Source organism: Anas acuta, chromosome 17 (genome assembly GCF_963932015.1).
Source record: "Anas acuta chromosome 17, bAnaAcu1.1, whole genome shotgun sequence".
NCBI classification, from domain to species: Eukaryota; Metazoa; Chordata; class Aves; order Anseriformes; family Anatidae; genus Anas; species Anas acuta.
The window spans coordinates 7,813,007-7,820,394 of record NC_088995.1 but is presented as its reverse complement, the minus strand read 5'-3'; positions in this window follow the sequence as shown (position 1 = coordinate 7,820,394).

Here is a 7,388-nt window from a genome sequence, read left to right as displayed (position 1 = left end):
AGGTGTGATTTCTGCACCAGGAGCTCGCTCACGCTCGCTGGCACGTGCCCAGCAGTTACTACGCGATGGCACAGGCTCCGGTGCAACGACCAAAGGGCATCTCCCCTGCTACCCGGGGTGTAAATCTCCGCACCGGGGCCCCACGTCCATCCTCAGGATGGCAGAGAGGAAAGGCTGGGGGTCCTTCTGCCCCATCCCCACTCTGGATGCTTGGCAGCAGCTCTTGTGGTGCCTAAAAGGGTTGAGTTGCAATGTCCCGTTCATACATGCAGCACCAATTCAGCTCCTAATCACAAACAAGGTGCATTTACCGATTTATTTTTCAGAACAGGCTGCTCCTCTTTGGTATCACCAGCCCAGAACCACGGCTCGGGGGCAGCCCGGCTGGATGAGCACCAGCCCCAGCTTTCACTGCTGCGGTGCTGGAGCCAGGGCTGCCAAAGGGGTCCTTTGGCCGGGAAGCTCAGAGGGAGCAGGAGGCTGAAACAAAACTTTCTGACCCCCTCCCTGTGCTGGGGAGGCTCAACCTGTTGGGATGCAACATTGCTCCCAGAGAAGCTGCCATTTCTGGAGCCACGGCCGGTGCTGTAAGGCACAGCTGTAAGGATGCTCGTGCAGTAAGATTCCTGCCTAGCCCTGACTAACACTGCCCTCAGCCTCACTGGGGACTTTTGAGCTGTTCCTGAGGACTGTAGGGATATTGCTGTCCACAGGTGGGTTGTAGTTCCTTGCCTCAATCAACTGAGCCCTGCAGAATTTGGAGCAGATGCCTCATTAGTGAGCAGGGACTCACTAGCGCAGGTGTGATTCATCACTTTGGAGAGCACTTCAGGGATCAGGGCAAGAAACAGCTCGCCTAACAGAGGCAATAACAATGCAGGCAAGGGCTGTGTTACAGAACAGAGCAACGAAGAGACAGCAGCTGAAGCAACTGGGAAATAGGATGGCGAGAGCACAGACTGGAAGCCTACTCGTTCAGGACACCCACGTTTGGGTTTCGGCTGGGAAAACCCCGGCTATTCAGAGAATCCCCGAGTGTACCCTCCTCCCGAATCCATTTCTGAGGTTTTTCATGAATCTCCTTTTCTGACAAGTTAATCTTGGGATCGCAGTGCCTGTGTACCAACCACTGCAAGCTAAAAAGCCAGCGATCCTGGAGCCAGATGCCAGGGAACAGCAGCGCCCGGCTGTGGAGAGCAGCACGTAATTCCAGCCCGGCTGAGCAGGAGATGCGCAGGGACATCTCTCCAGAGGGAACGTGGCTTCTCTTCCAGCTGGCAGCACAGAACAGGACAGGCCCGAATCCTCAAGACACCAAGATTATACTATGTAGTGTGCGTGCTCACTGTTTCCAGAGATGGAGCTAAGTCAAAACCATCAGGGCGGTTGGGGCAGAGGGAGCCACGCTTCGTGCCCCAACCACGGCCGCTGGCAGTGAGTGAGTCCCCGGGGGCTCTGGTTCCAGCCTGGGATTACAAATACAGCACAGCCTGCAAGTGTGACGTCCTGTCTTTCCTTAAAAATAATAAAAAAATATGCATGGGAGCAAATGCATGAGCATTTTTGGGAGGAAGGATTTGTCCAGTTCTTTTTCAGCCCCAATTATATAGTGATTTTTTTTGGAAAAAAAAAAAATAAAATAAGAGCACAAGGGCTTCATTGCCTGTCCTGGACTCAGAAGGGTCTATTTCATTTCCAGTTAAAGCCAGCAACCCAGAAAAGGAGTTTGAGAGTGAAGTGAGTGAGAACTGCTCCAAGAAAAAAAACTCCAGCAAACTGCTGATGGGAAGGCACAAAGGGCCTGATGTTCTGGAGCAGTTCTCCTGGTAGCAGTTTTCCAGTCTCTATTATTTCTCTCACCTGCACTTGCAAGAACATCATCGTCGAGGGTAAAGATGATATCATACAGTCTGCCAAAGCGCAGTAATATACAAGCTGGACTGGGCTGAGAATCAGGATGCTAACCAGGAAGCTGTCCCCTGAGAGATGCTGAGCTGCCCAGCCCTCGTTTATGGCCTGCTTTTCCCTTCACTACCTTTCCATCGCTTTTAAAGGGCTTCAGACCCGTGGCGTGTTTCAATAAAAGATGCCAAGTATTGGTCTTCTGGCATATTGTGTTTGGACAGGCATGTGTCTGCCTCCAGAGGAAGCAAAAGCACCGACAGCTGGAGATTCTGTTTGCTTGAAGACTTGGGATTGCTCTTTAGGTTTTACTCCACGGGAGAGGAATAATCCCGACAGCATTACAAAGGCATTATTGTTCTGGCTGTAATCCCTGTGTTCAAATCCACCCCGGTTACTTGCTTCCTGATTGCAGACGGGGAACTTCTCTGCGTAACTGTCGGGATGAGGCTGGCGGATGCAGCGGAGGTCACTTTGCTACAGTCAGGTAGCTTCGACGGGGGAAAGGCTGCAGTGCGATCCCGTGATAAGCCCGTGGGCATGGGAAAGGAGGATGGGACAAAAAAGTCCAGAAGAAGAAAAGAAGAGCTGTTGGAAGGGAGTTGGAGGAAAGCAAGATGATGGAGATGCGGGGGGAGGGGGAAAGAAAACGTGCAGGGGACAAAGGTGAAGCTCAGTACACATGGTAATACAAAACCAAGAGGCAGGACCAGGCTGTGCCTTCCTGAGCTCTACACCAAGGCGACGCCCCAACCCTTTCCTTGCTTCCTACATGAAATAATGGGAAAGGAGATGCAACAGAAACTGCTGCCCAATGGGACAAACACATCTGACTCCCCGAGCTAGTGTGTGTGGCCAGGCTCCACTGAGACCCAGCCTTTGCTATTCCAGGCTTGTGAAAAAAATATATATTTTTTTTCCTGGAATTACGTCTCGCCTTACTTGCTCCCCTCATGCCATTTCTGGGTCTCATGGTCTTCCAGCTCACGCAGCTAGGGACGCAGTTAATTAAGCTGGTGAAGCTGGCTCAGTTTCACAGTTTTATGTGCCCACAGCTGGCAAATGTCACCTCTTTCATGTCAGACATCTCTGTGCCAGACTCAGACCAACCCTTCACAGCCACATGGATGTGGAAGGCACTGCTCTGCGAGTGGAGGAAGACCACAGGGCAGGCAGGAAGCCCACTAAGGTGGAGATTTGGGTACAAGATGAACATACTCGGAAAACCACTGAAGCAAGACCCGTGTGGTTTTAACAGTGACGGTGGTGCCTCTCGCTGACAGTGCCAAGGCATAAAATGTGTGCTGAAAAGTAAACAGCAAAGGAATGCTCAGTTCGTCGGCCTGTCTTTGGCTGAAATTGAGACCAGCAATTAACATCAGAAGGAAAAAATTAAATCACTTCATGATTTTCCACTTTCACATGACCTGAGCTTTTCCACTTTTCACATGACCATGGGAAGAGCCAACCTTTTCACGAGCTGATGCAGCTGTTTTACAGCCACAGTCAGCTAGGTACATGAGGCAGCGATCTCTTCTTGAAGCAGGATCTGGACCACAGGACTGTGGCTGCTTCTCAGAGGGACACGTGGACTCTTCAGCTGCATTACATGGATCCCTGGTTATCAGGGAAAGAGCCTGTATTTTTTTCTGACTAGGATCATTTAATCTTTGTCATTAAAAAAAAAAAAAAAAAAGATTATCAACAGCCTAGAGAATTAATTTGAGGGAACAGGAGGGAAAGAGAGTAGCACTGAAAGCCAGGTACTCGGGGTCTCTGTTGCAAGGAGAAATTAGTGTGGGAACAAGGCTGAATAAATTGCTAAACGTTGATAAATGTGTATTGCAATAAATTGCTATTGCTCCTCGCCTGGAAGCCTGATCTTTGACCAGGCTCCTCCTGGCAGGGAAAACCTCTTGCTGCTCCTGTGGGAGAGGGCTACTTTCAAATGCAAAGGTTATTAAAGTATATCAAGACTATGATAGATCAGGCCTCATATTTTATTCTGCCAGTTCTGTGGTACCCGAGGAACCGGAATAAAAGTAGCTGCTGCTTTTCATCTTTTGACCGACTAAAATACGAGCTACCAGCAGGAGACAGCTCACGTTATGCAACAGAAACTCAGTTATACAACAAAGAGGCACGAGCAGGAAAGAAATACAGGAGTCCCGAGCCACCAGTACTGCTGGGGGGAAGCGGGTTGGGAGGGATGGATGCCCTGTGTCAGTAGCAGAGCTGCCCAAAGCCATGAGAGCGTGCCCGCTGACCGCGCCGCCGAGCGTGAGGGCGCGACGTGCCGCTACGGCTGGCACTGGCACAAGAAACTTAACGTGCCCGCGGATTCATAGTCTCGGGGATCTAATTTTTTTTGCAAGAATTTAATAAAAGTCCTGACATCCTGAATAAATTACAGCGGAGGTAGCCATGTTCTGCCTAAATTAGCCTGCAGTTTCCGATTAAATCATTTGTCAGTTCTCCGAGTGAGTTAGTTGCAAAATGCCTTTCTTGTCTCGCTTCAGAGGGCTGCTACATTTTGCTGGTTGCTCTAATATCTCATTAGTACAATCATCAAGTGAATATATGTACAGAATGGATATACTGAATGATTTAGGTTTTTAATATTTTCCAACAAATCCTGTTAAACATCTAGAGAAGCATCTCCGCTTCATACTTATCAAGGATGACACTTCCTAAAGGATCACATTAACTCCTATGGAGCGAGTAATTTTCTGTAGGACATTACAAGCGGTTTAACTTTTAGACAGAAACACAACGAACAGATCGTCTTTCTTCTCCAAATTGTACAGAAGGGCCCAACCTAAGTCAGCACGGTGGCGACAACCAGCTGTCCAGGTTTTGGAGAAGCAGCTTGTACACTGGTGTATGGAGGCTAACACCCATTTCCAAAGGTCTTCTGAAGTCCTTGGATTTAAGAATTTCTTAGGAGATACACAGTAGGAAGTGTTGTGGGCTTCTAAAAAACCATTGAAAGCAGCATAAGCAGAAGGTGGAATAAACAGAGATCTGTTTCTGGATGTACCTTCTAATTGCAGACTGCAGACACGTGCTCATACATTCTTTATATTTCATGTGGGATTTAAGGAGAGGTTTGTATTTGCTCAAATTCACATCTCTCCTTTATCTGCTTATTAATAACATCTACCTCTATTAAAGCAGTTGGTTTCCTACATTGGTTTACAGAAAGGCTCTCTGTTTAGTCTCTGGGCTTCGCTCAGTCGGAGCTGAAGCACTCTCCTGAAGAAAATCCCCTTAAGACATGTAAACACGAAGGTTCCTCTAAACGTGCCAGTTAGTTTTACAGCTCACTTCCCTCCTTGCTAAAATACAAAAACATCGGGAAAAGCTTGCAATTGCCTGAAAAAAATGAAGCCGTTGTAGCAGGGAAAGGGATGATCATCTCCAATGAATGAAAATCTCAAGAACCATACTTCAAAAAGGCTTATTAGTGATTAGCAAAAGCGCCTCTCTCTTATTTCAGTGCCTGCCTGGGATATGCACAGGGAGGAAACAAGTAGTTCCCAAATCCAGGTGTTCTCATCTATTTACCTGGCTCGCAAAACCTAAGTCATAGTAGGATCTTACCAACACTGGCACTTTATGAAATACCTTAATTGTCTCCACATCCTATAGCTCAGTTCACTTTCCAGCTGATTTCGAGCTGCATACCAAGGCCCCTAGAAGACTTTACAGAGACTTTTCTGACTGCGTCACTTAAATCTCTCTATGACAGCAAGTCACACTCTTTCTAATAATAGCAAATATTTAAAAATATACACCGATTGAGCTTAAACATTTGAAAGGTATTGTTAATTTCCAATGGTTTTGTGCATTAAAGCCAGAGGACTAATGACAGACTAGGGAGATCAAACAGTTTTTTCCTGACACTCCGTCTCCAAAGGACTCGAGTATAGATAAGACTGTTACATAAGGCAGGTTTTTGGATATCACTGGAGTGCTTTACAATTAAGATGGAATATTAATAAAAGACTTAAACTGAAAACCTCCAGCTATTAGAGGGATTAGGACTTTGCAGTGGGCTGAGGGAACACATACAATGTCAAAGCCGTCTTCTTGGCTCTGATCAAACGCAGAGGAAAAGGATGGGGAAGAAACAGCATCTTGGAGGGAGGGGGGGAGATCATCACAAATAACGATAATAATAACAACAGCTGCAGAAACTGCAAGCCACAGCAGCAAAAGACAAGAAGCACGGGGTGGAGCCCGGAGCTGCTTCTCTTGCTCAGTAATGTGCGCTCTGACAGCAGGTGTCCCTGCAACCAGGGAAAAGATCTGCTCATTGGCACCCATGCGGCTGCACTGGCCCTCCTTGGAAAAGCACGGGAGAACTGAATTTGCAGTCGCTGTGTTTGCCATTCAGCTGCACCCGCAGCTCCTGCTACCTGCAAAATGGCCAAGGGGAATTAGCGCCACAGCTCCAAGGGCTCGGTGCTATTTAAACAAACTGGGTTTTATGAGATCCGTTTTCTGAGACTGATTGTGTTTCTGCAAACCAAGCTCCTCGATGCAGTGCCCTGAAGGGAATTTCCTTTGCGAGCCCAGGCCATTTCCCCGAGACTCTCATGGGAACAATTACTTGCTGGCTTTCATTCTGTTCTACAGAAATTTCATTGTGTAATATATGGCAATCAGGCACATAATATTGACTGCGGTTTCAATATTCTTCTTGCTTATGAGATAACCTCCTTGTGGAGACACCTGGGTGCTGGCCCCCCTGCAATCTGCCACTCCCACGCAGTGCCCTTATGGTGAGGGCCGTGCCTGGAGCGTGTTCCCTCCCAAGCCACGGCCCTGGCAGCTGTACCTTTACGTGATTTAGTTGCCCAGATTCAGGAGCAGAACCATGGCAAAAGCCTTCATTCTGGTAAGCAGAGATGGCTGGAAATGTGTCGTTAATAAGGAATACATTTTTAAGCAGTTTGGGTGCAGAGGGATTACCAAATGCCATATGGGATCAGAAGTAAAGAATGTGAGAGTGTAACCTGAATGGAAAGCAAGAAGCCACCAAGGTGCCCAGAAGAGCTGAAAGTCTGAAAATACAGAATGCAAGTGGGAAAATATTCAATTGCTGAAACCCATGTTTATCTAAAAGCCATCTATGGCAGTAAAAGGGAAGACAAATCAGAAGGAAGCTTTATTTTTTCATAATGCTCAATTTTCATCATTTTGAAACTTTTGAAATGCTTAAGAGGTTCCAGTCAACTCTGGCAGTGAAAACCCCTTAAAGATCTGTTTACATTCTGAGATATTGCACTCACAGAAAAATGAAGCGTAAAATGTTTTTTAGGCAAATATAAGAAAATGATGTGAAACCGAAGAAATGTGTGTGCCAGACTGATTTTATCTTTTCAGAGATTACTAAGTGGTCTCTCCTGGGGGATTTTTGCTGAAAATTCAAATTATGGTCTGGCCTCTTATTAGGCAATTGGTTTTCCCTCAAAATATTC